The sequence below is a fragment of the Pristis pectinata genome, chromosome 22 (assembly GCF_009764475.1).
Source record: "Pristis pectinata isolate sPriPec2 chromosome 22, sPriPec2.1.pri, whole genome shotgun sequence".
NCBI lineage: Eukaryota > Metazoa > Chordata > Chondrichthyes > Rhinopristiformes > Pristidae > Pristis > Pristis pectinata.
In genome coordinates, this window is record NC_067426.1 from 16060842 (window position 1) to 16079916 (window position 19075).

Consider the following 19075-nt stretch of genomic DNA (forward strand, 5'->3'; position numbering starts at 1 on the left):
ATAAGGGGGATGTCAGGGTTAAGTTTTTTTTTACACAGAGAGTGGTGGGTGCGTGGAACGCACTGCCGGCAGATGTTGTAGGGGCAGATACATTAGGGACATTTAAGGGACTCTTAGATAGACACATGAATGATAGAGAAATGGGGGGCTATGTGGAAGGGAAGGATTAGATAGATAGATCTTAGAGCAGGATAAAATGCATAACATTGTGGGCCGAAGGGCCTGTAATGTGTTGTAATGTTCTATGTTTGAGTTTAAATGCATGGAATTGACAACTGGTGATTAGGATTCTTTTAAATAAAGATTGTAAATAGAAGGCTAATCTCAGTAAAAGGCTGGGTGATGAATGGCTATTACTTTTGGATTTGTCTGATTAGTTTTTGTGCTTACTACTCTTCTACTTGCGTGTGTGTGGAGAACAAACTGGATCAAATGGCGAAAAGTAGCTCAGAGAGGCCACCTGCAGGTCAGTGGAAAAATGCAAGAAGACAAATTTACCCAAAAGGTTAAAGAATACTTTCCAGAGATTAAAGAGAACGAGAAGGGAGTAAATGGATGGGTTACAAAGGGAGAATGGAATGAAAACAAGGAAAGAGCAGTTTCGTGTGTTAGATTTTTCTTCTACTATAGAGTATTTTATGAGGTACAAAATTCTGACGGGATTAGGCAGGGAGGATGTTTTCCCTGGTTGGCGTAGCTAGTCACAGTTAAGATACAGAATAAGACATTCAGGACTGAATTGAAGAGAAATTTTTCACTCAAAGGTTGGATAGAAGTCACTGTTCGATAGATAGAAAAGGCATCAAGGAGTATGGGAAGAGAGTGGGAAAATGGAATTTGAGATAGAGGATTAGCCATGTTTGTATTGAATGGCAGAACCGCCTATTTTCTATTTTTGCTAATGTTCTGGAAAAGATCTGCTTATTACAGAGGTGCTGCAGGTGGCCTCAGAACTCCAGAGACCCACATTTGATCCAGACGTCCAGTGCTGTTTATGTGGAATTCATACATTCCCCTTGTGACTGCATGGGTTTCCTCAGGATGTTCCCATTTTCTTCCACATCCTAAAGATGTACTAATGGGTTAATTCACTACCTGATATAAGTGGATAGTCGGGGAAACAGAGGGATGTTAGTGGACTTGACAGGGAGAATAAGTTATAGGGAAATAAGTAGAAGAATGGAATTGATGGGATTGTTCAGCAGAAACTCATGTCATGTCATGTCATCATGTCTTATGTCATAAGGAAGTATGACATTTATAACAGCCAACTTCTGAACCATTCTATGTACATTGCAACTCAGCGACCTAAAGTAATAGAGTCCACCAAACTTAAAGCAACACTCACAATAATATACATTTCTTTATTCTTATATGGATCTTTTGGATTGAGGATGACTTACTTCCAGTCCAGTTCTGTGGGTGACTGATGAGGCCTATGTGGGATCTATGGATTTTGCTACAGGTGGAGGTGCTGGGCAGGCAGGTGGATGGGTAGTTTGGGAGGTGGTGTGCTCCCTCTGCCATTTACTCTGGGTTTCTGTGCAATCCTGATGTTCTCAATGCCATCCTGAATGCTCCCTCTCCATTTTAGCAGTCATTGGTCAACAGTTCCCAGGAGTTGGTGAAGATGTGTAATTTTTCAAGAAGGTTTTAAGATCGTTCTTCACCTTATGATCTTTTCCCATGTTGGCACTTGGAATAGTGAGTCTGTTCCAAGTTGGAGGTGTTGCCCTGAGAGAGGACATTGATGTTCACTTGCCAATCCTTCCATTGGATTTAGAGGATTTTGCAGTGGCAGTATTGGTGGTATTTTCCAGTGCCTGGTAGGCCATGTGTTTTGTGCTGGGTTTGGGTTCCTGATCTTCAAGGCTTTGCTGGCACACCGAAGGTGATGGTACATTTTAACATGAGTTAAAATTTGCTAGAATTTGCTCCCCAGATATGGGAAGTGGTCCATGTTTTCCAGGGTCTTCCAATTGACCTTTATTGTTGGATGGCGGTATTGTGACTTAACCTAATAATCACAATATCATCCTTCAGAACCAAAAGCCAATAAATCCCATAACATAATGTAATTCTTCATTAATATGAGAAGTAAATTGGTTCAATCCAAAAATAGGAGCCTATTGCTAAATAAAAGAAACTTTGAAGATATGAGGAGTGGGTTGGCTACAGTAGATCGGGCAGCTTCATTAAATGGCATGACGGTGGAAAGGCAATGTCTAAAGGCCAAGGACTGAAATTAGAAACTGCAACAGTTATTTATTACTTATGGTGCAAAAACTCAAAAGGAAAAGTGACCCAACCTTGGCTAACAAAAAGAGTCAAGAATAGTATTAGATCCAAAGAGGAATCATATGTTGCTGCCAGTAAAAGGAGCAAGCATGAGGATTGGGAGCTGTTAAGAATTCAGCAACAATGGAATAAGAGAAAACAAAAATAGAGTATGAGAATAAATTTGCAAGGAACATAAAAGCAGACTGGAAAAATTTCTACTAGTAAGTGAAAGGAGAAAGATTAGTGAAGACAAATGTAGGTCCCTTGTAGACAGTAAGGGAAACATTTATAATGGGCAACAAAGAAATGGCAGAGCAATTAAACAAATATTTAGATTCTGCCTTCATGTAGGAGACATAAATAACTTCCAAGAAATGCTAGGAAACAGAGTCTAATGAAAAAAAGGAATCAAAGGAAATAATTATTAGTAAAAATTATTAGTGCTGGAGAAATTAATAAGACCAAAAGCCCATAAATCTCCAGGGCCTGATAATCTGCATCCCAGAGAATTAAAGATGTTGCCTTGGAAATAGTGGATGCATTGGTTGTCAGCCTTCAAAATTCCAGAGGTGATGGAATGTTTTCTGCAGATTGAGGGTTGGCAAAGAGGACCCCACTGTTTAAAGAAGGAGAGAAAGCAGGGAATTATAGGTCAGTTAGCCTAACATCAATAGGAGGTGAAATGTTAAGGTCAATGCTAAAATTTATCCTAAAGGATGTGATAACAGGACATTTAAAAACTGTCAAAAGTTAGCATGGATTTATTTAAAAGGAGTTGTGTTTAACAAATCTACTGGATATTTTTGAGGATGTAACTTGTGTAATAGACAAGCAAGAATGAGTGGATGTGATGTAGTTTCATTTTCAGAAGGCCTCATAAAACATTGCTGTGCAAAGTTAAAGCACATGGGATTGGGGGTAATATACTTGCATGGATTGAAAATTGGTTGACAAACAGGAAACAGAGAGTGGGAATAATTGGATCTTATTTGGGTGGCAGACAGTTTACTCTCCACGCATAATGCAAGAAAGAATAAGAGCAGCAAGCACAAAAACTTACTCAGACAAACCCAAAAGTAATAGCCTTTCATCACTCAGCCTTTTATTGAGATCAGCCTTCCATTTCAAGTCTCTCAAACAATACCAATCATCAGTTGTCAATCTCATGCATTTAAGTTACATTTGAGTTGGCTCATCCTTTCCCAAGCCCCATTGGGACTTTAGCCGTTTCTCCCACAGATTACAATACCATGCTCCAAATGGGATGCTCCTAATGTGTGAACAACTGAAGCATCACTTACTTGCTTTTATGTTCTTGTTCTTTTGAAATAAAACCCAAGAAATGTAATGATTTATATACCTGGAATTCCAAATCCCTTTGTTCCTCCTCACCTTGCAGTATAATGTAGTTCATCCTTTTTGGGTCCTCAGTAGAAAAACCTGACACTTTTCCACACTGAACTTTCCTGTCCCATTCACATAATTTGTTTGTGCTTCTTTGCAAAGCCTTTTTCCCATTGATATAACTGACTACATTTTGTACCATAGTGTTATCTGGAGACTTTACTGTACAGGTCTAGTTCTTCCACAATGTTTAATCCATATATTGAAAAGCAAATCCCTGGGGAATCATCCTGTTAATATCCCAATCCCTGGCTCCCTTTCCCAAATAATTATCAACTTGTTAAAAGATTTTATCCACTTATCTATGCTCTCCATTTTGATGATAATTACCAAATGCCCCCAGAAATCTATTTCCATCAATTCCCTCATAACCTCCCTCAACTTCTTGGGCCTGAATAATTGGATGAGGGAACCAAAAGTAACATTTCTAAGTTTATCAATGACATGACACTGGGTGCGATTGTCAGTCCTGAGGAAGGTATAAAGAGGTTTCAAGGCAATTTAGACAGGTTGACTGAAAGGGCAAATACATGGCAGATACAATATTATGTGGATGAATTTGTGAAGTTATTCACTTTGGTATGAAACATAGAAAGGCAGAGTATTATTTAAATGGTGATATGATGGGAAATCTTAATGTACAAAGGGATCTGAGTGTTCTTCTACTCCAATCACTGAAAGTAAACATGCAGATGCAGCAAGGAGATGGCATGTTGACCTTCGTCGCAAGAGATTTTTAGCACAGGAGCAAGGATGTCCTATTACAATCATACAGGGTTTTGGTAAGACCATACCTGGAATATTGTGTGCAGTTTTGGCCTCCTAAGTAAGGATGAATTGCAACAAAGTCTCATCAAACTGATTCCTGGGATGGTGGGACTGTTCTATAAGGCGGGACTGGGTTGACTAGGCCTGTATCCATTAGAGTTAAGAAGCATAAGGGGAGATCTCACTGAAATGTACAAATTCTGACAGAGCTTGACAAACTGGATGCAGGAAAGATGTTTCCCTTGGCTGGGGTGCCTAGAACTAGGAGTCAGAGTCTAAGGATTTGAGGGAAGAAGGGACTGAGATGAGAAAAAATTGTTTCACTCAGAAATTCCTTTTTTTCCACGAGACTCCCTGTTTGCTAGCATTTCTAGGAAGTTATTTGTGTCTCCGGCATGAAGGCAGAATCCAAATATTTGTTTAATTGCTCTGCCATTTCTTTGTTTCCCTTACTGAAAATGTAAGTGACCTACATTTGTCTTCACTAATCAATTTTTAAATGTCCTGTTATCACATCCTTTAGAATAAATTTTAGTATTGACCTTAACATTTTACCTCTTATTGATGTTAGGCTAACCGACCTATAATTCCCTGCTTTCTCTCCTTTTTTAAACAGTAGGGTCCTCTTTGCCAACCCTCAATCTGCAGAAAACATTCCATCACCTCTGGAATTTTGAAGGCTGACAACCAATGCATCCACTATTTCCAAGGCAACCTCTTTAATTCTCTGGGATGCTGATTAACAGGTGAACCTGTGGAATTCTCTCCTACAGAAGGTTGCTGAATAGATTTAAGAAGGAGATTGATAAATTTCCAGACACAAAAAGCATCAAGGGATATGGCAAGATAGCAAGAATATGATATTGAGATGGAGGATCAGCCATAATTATTTTGAATGTCAGAGAAGGCACAAAGAGTTGAATGGCCTTCTCTTGCTCTTGTTTTCTATGTTTCTAATTCCAAGGACTCAACGGCCTACATCTCAGAGCTTTGAAAGAGACGCTTATAGAGATAATGAATGCTCTGCCTATCATCTTCCAAAATTCTATGGATTCTAAACAGGAACACCTGAACCGTTATCCTAATGTCAGTAGTGGGGAAGGTGCCAGAGTCTATAATAAAGAATGTAACATCAGAATACTATGAAAAGAATAACAAGATTGAGCAGAATCAGCATGAATTTGTGAAAGAAAAATCATGGTTGACTAATCCACTGGAATTCTTTGAGGCTGTGTGTAGTAGAATAAATAAGGAGGATCCATTAGACCTGGTGTACTGGGAGTTTCTAAAATCTTTCAATAAGGTCTCACAGAGCCAGTTTGGCAACAAGGTCAAAGCCCAGGAAGTTGGAGAGTACTATGTTAATGTAAATTGGGAATTGATCTTCAGATACACAGAAATCAGAACTTGGGCCTCAGCTACTCCTACTCATCAGCTATATTAATGATTTGGCTGATTTTGTCTGACCTTTCCTGGTATATGCCCCCTTCCCAGATATGGGTAGTGAGGTTGTGGTCTTGTGGCTATATTTTCTACCGCCGAGTTTTAGAAAATTGGCAGGGATTCAGTCTGCTCCTGGGGCCTTGTTGTTTTTCAGTCAACGTATGACCTAAAAGACTTCTTATCAATCAGGTGATGGCAAGGCTGGACCTGATAGATTGCTGTGGAATGGCACCAAGGATGCTCATGTCAAGAACACAACTGAGGCAGTCTTTGAAGTATCCGTTCTGAGTTCTGACTGCTTCTCTGTCTGTGATAAGATCAATTCATTCTTGGATGTCAGAATCAGGTTTATTATCACTAACATATGACGTAAAATTTGTTGTTTTGCGGCAGCAGTACAGTGCAGAGACATAAAAATCTATAAATTACAAAAATAAATTGTGCAAAAAAAGGAATAATAAGGTAGTGTTTGTGAGTTCATGGATTGTTCAGAAATCTGATGGCGGAGGGGAAGAAGCTGTTCCTAAATCATTGAGTTTGGGTCTTCAGGCTCCTGAACCTCCTCCCTGAAGGTAGTGACAAGAAGAGGGCATGTTCCGGATGGTGAGGGTCCTTAATGAAAGATGCCACCTCTTGAGGCACTGCCTCTTGAAGACGTCCTTGATGGCGTGGAGGATTGTGCCCATGGTGGAGCTAGCTATAACCCTTTTGTGATCCTGTGCATTGGAGGCTCCATGCCAGGCTGTGATACAACCAGTCAGAATGCTCTCCACTGTACATCTATAGAAATTTGTAAGAGCCTTTGGTGACATATCAAATCTCCTCAAACTCCTAATGAATTGAATACTGGGCTTCAGTGAGGAGGGTGAGCAAAACTAAACTAAGGTAAGGTGAGGGTAGGTTCTTATTCTTCTTTTGTCTCTTTAACTTCCCTCAGAGCTTTTTAGTCATGGCAGGTGAGTTCAGACCTGTGCCATGCTCCTCCTGTGCAATGTGGAAACTCAGGGAGGCTGCCAGAGTCCCTGATGACTACGGGTGCAGGAAGTGTCTCCAGCTGCAGCTCCTGACAGACCGCATGATGGCACTGGAGCTGTGCATGGATTCACTTTAGAGCATTCATGATGCTGAGAATGTTGTGGATAGCATGTTTAGTGAGTTGGTCACACTGCAGTTTAAGGGCCTAGGGAAAGATAGGCGACTAATAGGCAAAGCAGTAGTAGAAAGGCAGTGCAGGAGTCCCCTGCGGTCATCTCCCTCCAAAACAGATATACCTCTTTGGATACTGTTGGGGGAGATGGCTCATCAGGGGAAGGCAGCAGTAGCCAGGATCATGGTACTGTGAGTGGCTCTGCTGCACAGGAGGGTAGGAAAAAGAGTGCAGAGCTATAGTGGTAGGGGATTCCATGGTAAGGGGAATAGACAGGAGATTCTGTGGCTGCAAATGGGACTCCCGGTTGGTGTGTTCCCTCCCGGGTGCAAAGGTCAGGGATGTCTTGGAGTGGCTGCAGGGCATCCTGGAAGGGGAGGGTGAACAGTCAGTTGTCATGGTGCATGTAGGTTCCAATGATATAGGAAAAAAGCAGGATGAGGTCTTACAAGCTTAATTTTGGGAGCTAAGAGATAGACCTCAAAGGTAATAACTGTGCCACATCCTAGTCAGAGTAGGAATAGCAGCATAGTTAGGATGAATATGTGGCTTGAGCAGTGGTGCAGGAGGGAGGGTTTCAGATTCCTGGGGTATTGGAACTGGTTCTGGGGCAGGTGTGACCAGTACAAATAGGTGTCTACACTTGGGCAGGACTGGGATCAATGTCCTAGGGGGATTGTTTGCTAGTGCTGTTGGGAGAGTTTAAACTAATATGGCAGGGGGATGGGAATCGATGCAGAAAGACAGAGGGAAGCATAGCTGAGACCAGAGCAAAAGTTAGAAAAGAGAAAAGTAAGAGGAGTACAGAAAAGTCAAACATAAAGGTTAGATTCTAAAAGGACAATGAGTGTAAGGGCTCTTTATCTGAATGCCTGTAGTATTTGAAACAAGGTTGGTGAACTTGTGGCACAAATCAGTACAAAGGGGTATGATTTAGTGGCCATTACAGAAACTTGGTTGCAGGGTGAAGATGATTGGGAATTAAATATCCAAAGGGATCAGTAATACAGAAGGATAGGTGGGAAGTTAAGGGAGGTGGGGTAGCACTCTTAATTAAGAATAAGATCAGGACAATAGTGAGAGACAATATAAGATCTAAGGAGCAGAATGTAAAGTCCATCTGGGTAGAGATTAGGAATAGTAAAAGGAAAAAAAAAATCACTGTTGGGAGTTCTGTAGGCTGATGAATAACAACATTATAGTGACATAGGCAATAAGCCAAGAAATATTTGATGCCTGTAAGAATAGAAAAGCAGTTGTCAAGGAGGACTTTAACTTCCATGCAGATTGGGTGAATCAAGTTGGTTGAGGCAATCTTGAGGAGGGCTTCATGGAATGCATCAGTGACAGTTTTCTTGAACAGCATGTCAGTGAACCTACGAGGGAAAATGCTATCTTAGATCTGGTCCTCTGCAATGAGATGGGTAAAATTAATGATCTTGTAGTTAGGGATCGTCTTCGAAAGAGTGACCATAGTATGATTGAATTTCTCATACAAATGGAGGGTGCAATAATTTGATATAAAACCAGTGTAGTATACCTAAACAAGAGAGACTACAACAGGATGAGGGAGGAGGTGGCTAGCATAGAATGGGAACACAGGCTGTATGGTGGGAGACTTTCAAAGGGACTTTTCACGGTGCTCAACAAAAGTATATTCCAGTTAAAAGCAAGGACAGTAAGGGTGGGGAGAGCCAGCCTTGGATAACTAAGGAAATAAAGGAAGGCATCAGGCTAAAAGCTCATGCATGCAAAGTTGCCGAGAGTAGTGGGAAACTGGAAGATTGGGAAAACTTTAATAAGCAACAAAGAATCACTAAACAAGCAATAAGGAAAGGGAAGATATATTTTGTGCTAGTTTACTTTCATAATCTAAGTAGAAGTTTTTATAATTATATAAAGTGGAAAAGGGTGGCTAAAGTGAACGTAGGTCCCTTGGAAGATAAGGGGGAATTAACATTGGGTAATGTGGAAATGGCTGAAGCCTTGAACAACTATTTTGTGTCGGTCTTCATGGTGAAGGACATGCCTAACATGCCAAATAGAGATGTTATGGATGTGATGGGAGGTGAGGACCTCTATACAATCACTGTCACTAAAGAGGTATTGATGAGCAAACTAGTGGGCCTAAAGGTAGACAAGTCCCCTGGTCCTGATGGGATGCATCCCAGCGTACTGAAAGAAATGGTGGAAGTTATAGTAGATGCACTTGTGATAATTTACCAACATTCTCTGGCCTCTGGGCAGGTCCCAGTGATTGGAAGACAGCGAATTTCATGCCACTGTTTAAAAAAGAATGTAGGCAAAAGGCAGGTAACTATAGGCCAGTTAGCTTAATGTTTGTAGTTGGGAAAATGCTTGAAGTTATAATTCAGAAATAGTGAGACATCTGGATAGAAATGGTTCCATCAGGCAAACACAGCATGGATTCAGGAAGGGCAGGTTCTGTTTGACAAACTTACTGGAGTTCTCTGAGGATATAATGAGCGCAGTGGTTAGAGGGGAACAGGTGGATGTTGGATACTTGGATTTCCAGAAGGTGTTTGATAAGGTACTGCATAAAAGACGGCCATAAAATAAGGTTGCATGGAGTTGGGGGTAAGTTATTAGCAGATAGAAGATTGATTAACCAATAGAAGGCAGAGAGTCGAGATAACTGGGTGTTTCTCTGGTGGGCAATCAGTGGTGAGCGGGGTGCTGCAGGGGTCAGTGCTGGGCCCGCAACTGTTCACGATATATATTAATTTGGAAGAGGGGACCAAGTGTATCATATCCAAGTTTGCTGATGACACTAGATTGAGTGGAAAAGCAAATTGTGCAGAGGATGCGGAGAGTCTGCAGAGAGATATAGATAGGTTAAGTGAGTGGGCAAGGGTCTGGCAGATGGAGTACAAACATCTACCAACATTGTACTCCATCTGCCAGACCCTTGCCCACTCACTTAACCTATCTATATCTCTCTGCAGACTCTCTGCATCCTCTGCACAATTTGCTTTTCCACTCAGTCTAGTGTCATCCACTTTGGAAGGAAAAATAGAAGATCAGATTATTTAAATGGTAAAAGATTGCAGCATGCTGTTGTGCAGAGGGACTTGGGAGTGCTTGCGCATGAATCACAAGATGTTGGTTTGCAGCTGCAACAGGTTATCAAGAAGGCAAATGGAATGATGGCCTTCACTGCTAGAGGGATTGAATTTAAGAGCAGTGAGGTTATGCTGCAACTGTACAGGGTACTGGTGAGGCTGCACCTGGAGTACAGTGTGCAGTTCTGGTCTCCTTACTTGAGGAAAGATGTCTTGGCTTCGGAGGCGGTGCAGAGGAGGTTCACCAGGTTGATTCCAGAGATGAGAGGGTTAGCCTATGAGGAGCGAGTGAGTCGCCTGGGACTATACTTGCTGGAACTCAGAAAAATAAGAGGTGATCTTATAGAAACATATAAAATTATAATAAGATGGAGGCAGGAAGGTTGTTTCCACTGGTAAGTGAGACCAGAACTAGGGGACATAGCCTCAAGATTGGGGGGAATAGATTTAGGATGGAGATGAGGAGAAACTGTTTTTCCCAGAGAGTAGTGAATCTGTGGAATTCCCTGCCCAGGGAAGCAGTGGAGGCTACCTCATTAAATATTTAAGACACAGTTAGATTTTTGCACAGTAGGAGAATTAAGGGTTATGGGGAAAAGGCAGATAGGCGGATCTGAGTCCACAGCCAGATCAGCCATAATCTTATTGAATGGCAGAGCAGGCCCGAATGGGCCAGATGGTCTGCTTCTGCTCCTGCTTCTATTTCATGTGCTCTTACTGCAGCAGTGAGAGGTTGAAGATGTCCTTGAAATCTCCAGCCAGCTGGTTGGCACAGGTTTTCAGTACCCAGCCAGGCACACTGTTGGGGTCGCAGGGTCGGGGGGGGGGGGGGAGGGGTGCGGGTGGGAGAGAGATTCACACAGGCGTAACATTATTCTCCCTTTCAAAGTGTACATAAAAAGGTGTTGAGCTTGTCAGGGAATGAAGTATCACTGCCATTTCTGCTGTTGGGTTTCACCTTATAGGAAGTAATGGCATGCAAACCCTGCCACAGCTTGCATGCATCCGATTGTGTCTCTAGATTCAATCAGAATTGCCTTTTTGCTCTCGCGATGTCCTTCTATAGGTTGTACTTCTACAAGAATCCTATAAGGATTCTGGATCACCAGTCTCGAATGCACAGATGTAGCTCTCAGCGGACTGCGAATCTCTTGGTTTATCCAGGGCATCTGGTTTGGGGAAAACTCAGTTTGTTCTCAAAGGCACACACTCATCCACACATAGATGGCCTTGACAGTGCTAAAGAATCCATGCATGTCATGGCTGTCAGTGAGCTGCTGAGCCTCTTGCACTTTTCCCATTCACTGTTAATTCTTTAGGTCAGGGGCCTTCAAGTGCTCCTGGAGCGGCTTCTGTGGATCTCCTGCCCATTTTCATCAAACCAGTCTTGGTTCTTTCTGGAAGAGAGGCCAAATGTCTCTTCATAGATACTAATATGGTGGAATTCAGGGCAGTCCAGGAGCTGTGGATGTTCTGCAGCTCCAGTTGGCTGGGAGTTATCAGGCTGTCTGTGAGGTGCTATCTCAGAGTTGCCTTTGCAGGGTCCTTGAGAGCATAAGCATTGATTTTTCTTGTGGCAACATTTCTGCTGTCATTTTGGAACAGATTAATGGAGGTAAGAGGATTGGGCAGTGATCAGTCCAGTCATTGGATCTACCACAGTTTAGGTGATGTGGATGTCCTTGTGTTCTGTCACTTGCATGATGATGTAATCTAACTGGTGCCAAGACCTTGTGCTTTTTGCTCTGGTGAAGCAGGATGTTGATTATGACAATATTGTATTCTAAGCATTATGCCAGGACAAGGACACTACTGGAGTTAGCTTTCCTTCACCCTCCTTGCCAGAGTGTTTGTGTCTTTGCCACTGAACCAAGGCTTCACTCTGTCAAACCATATGGCAGGTGATGTACCACAGCTATCCCATGCTTAAAGAACTTGTGCACAGGCCACTTCCACATCAGTCTGAAGTTCAGGACCTAGAATGTCAGGACTCATGGAGAGTCCTAACAGTGTCAGACCTGACAACACTCCACCACCATAGTCTGGAAACACAAACTTTGTGATTGTTATTGTCACCCTGAGTGAGTCACAATAAGCAGGAAGTGGCCAACTCAGAGGACAAAACAGTGAAAGGGCAAAACAAGAGGAATACTGCCTTCGTGAGTGAGCTTTGCAATCAAGAATGAACTCCTCTGGGGTCTCAGTGATTCCTCCTGTGGAATAAATAAATGCCTCATGACCCACCAGCACGTGGTCAACAGTGTATATGCCCTAACCATAGAAGCTATGGATGAAGCCTATCAGAACTTCTAGTCTGACCTTAAAGACCCTGGCCAACCTCCCAATGGGAGATGCCCTGACTTTAATGCCAGGATGGGAATGTACATTTACCAAAAACACGAGCAAAAACCCCATAACAACTGAAGAAAAGTGTCAGAAAAGCAGAAAATAAAGGTTAACACCATGAAAGATGAAGGTCATAGTCGTACAACACAGAAGCAGGACTTTTGGGCTACCATGGTCATGTCTATCATTAAATACCCATCTATACCAATCCAGTTTACCAGCACTCGGTCCATAATCTTCTAAGCCTTGGTTATTCAAATGCTCATCCACGTGCATCTTGAATATTGTGACTGTCTTTGCCTTGACCACCACTCTCTCAAGCAATGCGTTCAAGATTTCGGTCACCTTCTACGTGGGGGACAAAAAACCTTGTCTCCCCTCTAAATATCCTACCCCTTAGCTGAAAACTATGCCTCTAGGTTTTATAATCTGATGGAGTGAGGGACAGAACGGTCCTACAGAACAACAGGTCCAAACTGTAGGAATATACATGAAAAACACGATGATGCTGGAGGAACTCAGCAGGCTGGGCAGCTGCCTGGCCTGCCAAGTTCCTCCAGCATCATCATGTTTTTCATCCAGATTCCAGCATCTGCAGTCCTTTGTTTTTCCTGTAGGAATGTACATCTGCTGTGGATTAGTTTACAGGAATGGAAGGAGATCTATGAAAACCAAAGAATAACTTAAGAAGGAGAATATATGCAGATCACTGATAGAGTTTGGAACAATCCCAGGGTTCCCTTAAAGCAACATTGCCAGTACGTTGGACCCTAAAGATGCAGCAACTGTTCCAGCCATCACAAAGGGAAAGCAAGTAGTTAGAAAGTTCAGAAGCTGATATTGATGAAGTTGTGGGAGAAATATTATAAAAAGAGGAGGAAATGAAAACTGTTTAACAGAAAATCAAAAAGTTGCAGACAAGAAAACTAAAACAGAAGATGCTAGAGATGTTCAATAGGTCAGGAAGCATTTTAAAATGGAAGAAAATAAATTAAAACACTTGTTTTCTCACTTCTCCTGTTCTGATGAAGGGTCACCGGAAACATTATCTTTGCTTTTCCTGCCACAGAACAGTGCTTCACCTGCTGAGTATTTCCAGCACTCTGTTTCTATGACTGCTTAGTAGATAGACATTGAATTAAAGTTCTGGTTTGTATCTGTAAGTATTTGAAAACTCATGTGTGAGTACAACTTTGCATGATCTTCATCACACAAGCCACCATTGTTTGACTTTACGGATTTAAAATTCAAAATTTTTGAAGAGAGAGAGAAATAATCTGGATTTAGTTTAGCCTGCAGATAGTTTTTACAATCCCTGCTCATATCTGAAAAGGATTGTACAGTAACAATAAAACTTGTGCTAAAAAGAGTAACGATGACAACAGTATTAAATCACTTCATGGGAGCTTTAACAAACTAAAACTGACATCAAGTCTTGTAAGGAAATAGGGCAGGTGATCAAATGTTTGGTTCAAAGGTAGAGTTTAAGAATCATTTTAAAAAGAAAGGAAGTGGAGAGAAAGAATTCCAGAGTTTAGCAATTGAGCAGCGGAAAGCACAGCTGCCAGTAGTGGGATGATTAATATCAGGAATGCAACCTTAGAAAGTTCTAGAACTGGAGCATATCACAGAACAAGGAAGGGGGAGGCCACTTGAAATGAAATTGATTTGAAAACAACAATGATAAATGTAAGAAAAGGATTTGCCATATAGAAATGTAGGATAACAAAAATAACAGTAATAAGAAAAGGCACTTCACAATAATAATGTCAAATAGCCAACATGCTTTCATCAAAGTTGCCTTCTTCTACATCCAAAACTTTGCCTATTCTTGATTTTGCTTTAGTGCATCTGTGGCTGAAATCTCTTACCTCCACCTATGTTACTCTTAGGCTTGACTAATTGAGTGCTTTCTTGACCACCCTTCCAACTTGCACCCTCTATAAACTTGACCTCAGCCAAACCTCTGCCATATCCTAACTAAGGTAGCAGGATAGGTAGCTAAAATAATGAAGAAGGCATGTGAAATATTCGCCAAGGCATAGGAGACAAGAGCAAAGTAGTCAAGTTAGAACTGCATAAAACAATAGAAAGGCTCCAGCTACAATAAAGTACTGTTCCCCCATCCCCATGTTTATATTGTTAGCTCTCAGTGTGGACAATACTTGAATTTTAAAATTCGCTTCCCTGTTTTCAAATCCTCCATGCCTCTCACCTCTGTCTGTATCTGTACCTTCTCTGGCTGTATAACCTTCCGAAATCTTCATGTTGCTCCATTTCTGGCCGTTACACATCCTGATGTGATTGTACCAGCACGGCAGCTATGCCATCAGAGACTAGGCCTGAGGCTCTAGAACCTGCCCATCTTTAGATATTCCATCTCTCAATCCTTTAAGTGTCTTCTTTTAAGAGCTCTGACCAATCTGTTTCAATTTGATCTATTAGGACAATTGTTAATACTCCTTCAAAGTGCTTGAGGTGTTTTAATTTGTTAAAGGCAATATCTATCAGTGTTGTCATAACAACAACAATAGTAATAAAAAAAATGAACAACTAATCTAGATAACAGGAACAGTTACAGCATTAACATCAACAATAATATTCTTAATTGTAAAAATGTAAATGTAACAGGAGCAGTGAAAATATACCAGCAATGACAGCAACACGCACAGTAAAGAAACAACACTGATCAGTCTATCCCACTTTTATTGGTCTTTCCCATGTTATTTCACCCCTTTAGGCAATTTTGGTTTCAATGCAGGCATGTTTTACATGCATTCACATATGCACGGAAACATACAACTATACAAAAACTACCATGCATGTACCATATACACCAGCATCCCCATACACACACACTTCATTCCATATGTAGTAGAGAAGTCTTAACTGTTAACTTTCTGCAATCTGTGTACTGTACAAAGACACCAAATCCCTCTGAATACCAACCTTTTAAGGTATATTCTGCCTTGCCATTTTCCATGCTGAGGAGTGAGAAGACTGGAGGAGGCAGTTGGGCAATGATGACAGAGGTAGGGAAACTGAGGGAGGGGCACTGAAGGGAGGGAGGGGATCAGGTGGGACGTTGTAAGGGAGTGAGCCCAAAAGATTGTCTCTGTCTGCACGTTTGTTATCAGAATGTATCTGTTATTTGAACCTCCATATCATTGGAAGAAGGCCACACTCTATTAACCCCCTGTGATAGCTGGTGTATGGTGACCATCCCATAATACAAAAATTTAGTCATAGACATATTCTGCTCCTCAGAACTGGAGTCAAAACAATTTGTCCTCAATCCTGACAGACTGCCTAAAAAGAACCGTCTCAGTGCAGTTCTTTTTTTACATTTCTGACTTGCCTCTTTAAAGAGGCATGAATGGTGTTGTCATAGGTCTGAGAGATGAGAAAGTATAAAACAAGAAATTAATTTCATGTGACTGCTGCTGTAATATGATTTTGTCATTATTCACCAGGAGAGGGCGCCAGTTACTCGAATTCTATTGAACAATTGGCCAGCACCGAATAAACAATCTGCAATAGTTTGAGTAAGAGTTTAAAAAGTCTAATGGCATGTTAGCCTTCATTTCAAGGGAGTTGAAATATGTAGTGGTGGGAATTATACTACAGTTGTACCACAGGTACTGTGTTTAGTTTATCCCCATGTATATCACATCCTCTCCCCCCCCCCCCATACAAATAAGCACATACGCACCAGGGCACCCACACATTTACAATACCGTTCCCTTATGTGAATCGCTATCTCTGTATACACACAAAGCATCACCATAAAAAGCCACTACTTCCATACACATAGGCATACCATCCATATATGAAAATGCATGCACACCATCCCCATCTCCAACTAAACCGTTCCCACATTACTAATCTGTAACCATTTCCCATTGGCATTCAACAGCATTACCATTGCACTGTTCCCCATCAACAACATTCTGAGGATCCCCATTGACCAGAGATGGCACTTAGTTATTGGGATTGCTAGGGCAAACTCGAGAGTGCATATTTTGCAGCAAGAAATTCATCTCCTGACTTTGCGAAGGCTCTTCACCATCTACAAGGTCCAAGTCAATGGTATGGATGAAATTTTCCAGTTGCATTGAGTATAGTTTCAAATCCATTGAAGAGGTTTTAACACATTCAGCATATAGTGTGCATTGTGTACAACATGGATGTCTGCAACTCATCAAAGCTTCCTTATCAGCACATGGAAAAACCTCAGTCTCTACCACCTTAAAGCCAAAGGCAACAATTATTTTAATCCTCTTACACTTGGAAGTTGGTCTCTTAGTCACACAGCATCCTAATGTGGAAACATGTATCCTTTTTTCCTTTTTGTTACCATATTCACTGCATTGGAGCTGCCCACCTATTAGCACAGTGGGAGTTCCTGTAATGCTGATCAGCCTAGTGCACCCATTTGTGCATATTGTGGAAACAGAAAAAAAATTCCAAACGATTTTATATATCCAATCAATACTGAAACTCATATCATCTCTATCTAAGGACCTTTGTGCATTTCCCTGTTGCCCATCTTTCACTTGTCTTTGCCTATGTCCAATCCTCCTACTAAGGACAATGAATAGGAATGGCAGAGGTGGGAGTACAACTGCTGACACCCTGACGGAGGATGGACTCCCTCAGAGTTGTGCTCTCAGCTGTTGTTACTGCTGATCATCACTGATAATAGTATTCAAAATTCCTTAGACTATGGAAAGATCTCAGTGAATTAGGAAACTATAAATGTAATACTGTTATTCAGGAAAGGAGGGAGGGAGAGAGAGAGTAAAGAACCACGAAAGCCGATTAGCTTAGTGATACCATCAGGAAAATAATGGAGTCCATTATTAAGGAAGTACAAACAGGTCACTCAGAAAATTAGGCAGAGTCAGTTTGATCGAATGAAAGAGAAATCGTGTTCAGCAAATTTATTTGAGTTCTTTATGGATATAATTGGCAGGGTGGAGAAAGGAGAACCAGTGGATGTTGTGTATTTGGATTTCAAAAAAGACTTTCAATAAGCTGCCACATAATAGATTACTTCACAAGCTCATGACATTGAAGGTAATTATTTAACAGACAAAAAGCTGAGAGTCAGGATGAATGGGTCACTTTAAGGCTGCTTGGTTGTAATGAGTAGAGTTCCACAGAAACCAAAGAAAGGACTGGTTAGACCGACATAAATCTGACAAATGAAATCCAAAGTACAAGAGAACTGTAATGTGTTTGGAGAGGACAAACAAGGCCAGGGGATATACAACAAATGGTAGAATTCTAGAACATTTGATGGAATGGAGGGATCTTGTAGTTCATGTCCACAGACCCCTGAAGGTAGCAGGATAGGTAGCTAAAATAATTAAGAAGGCTTGTGAAATATTTGCCATGGCATAGGAGACAAGAGCAAAGCAGTCATGTTAGAACTGCATAAAACAATAGAAAGGCTCCAGCTAGAATAAAGTGTATTGTTCTGGTCACCACAGGGAGGAAGGATGCAATTGCACTTGAGGGTGCAAGAGGAGATTTGCAGTTTGTTGTCCGGTCTGGAAATATTCAATTCTGAGCAGAAATTAGCTGGGTGGGGTTGTTTCCAAAAACAAAGAAGGAACAAAAACAAAATGAAGAGAGCTATAATAGAGGTGGCGAGATTAATGAGCAGTTTCGATGGGGTGAATAAAAATAGCTATTTTCCTTAGCAGTGGTGTCAACCGTTAGGGGGCATGGATTGGGGATAATTGATGGAACAATTAGAAGGGATATTGCTTTGAGAGGATGGTGGAGGTAGAAACTCTCATCATATTTCGAGGATAACAATGAGTACTTGAAGAGCAATCCCTACAAGGCTATGGATCAAGAGACAGTGTAGATCCTTTTATACCTAGCATAGACATGACAGGCCAAATGGCGTCCTTTCTAGGGCATAAGTTTCTATGATTCCCTGAAGTAGGCCCCCATTAACTGCATGGTTCCCAGTGAAAACTAGTTTCTACCCCTTTGATTTCATGTCTTGCCTCAGATACAACTGAAGGAAAAGCTTCAGTCTAACCTATGCAATGCTAACCCCTGCACCTATTCCCCACACCCTTTGGCAGATACACCACAGTCTAGGCAGATAGCAGACCCAGAGCTGTGGAATAAGATGGATCCAGAGTCACACTCTGAGTGCAGGTGTAACTCAGATGATTCTGAGTTTCCCAACCTCCCTCTTCCAAACTAGAAAATTCATCATTAACCTCCTTATTGTCTTTATTTCCTTTTCAGTAACCGAGTGTAAAGAGAACTTTTTTCCCCCATTTTGCATTGGTGGGATTGGAAATAATAGCAGAAGGATCGCAAGCCTAGCACTATAACCACAAGGTTAACTAATTAATATCATATCAAGGCAGTGTAGGCATTTTATATGCTTCAGTTAATATGATGGGACAATTAGGAGTTACTTATCCACAGAAGACTGACATCTTAGGAGATCAAGATATCAGAAATAGCTTTGAAGATGGCTTCCAAAGCACCAGTACCATATTGGAAGTTATGCAAATCTATGTGGACATCATACTTTAACCAGGCTTGAATGACTTGTTCAGTATTGTGCCGA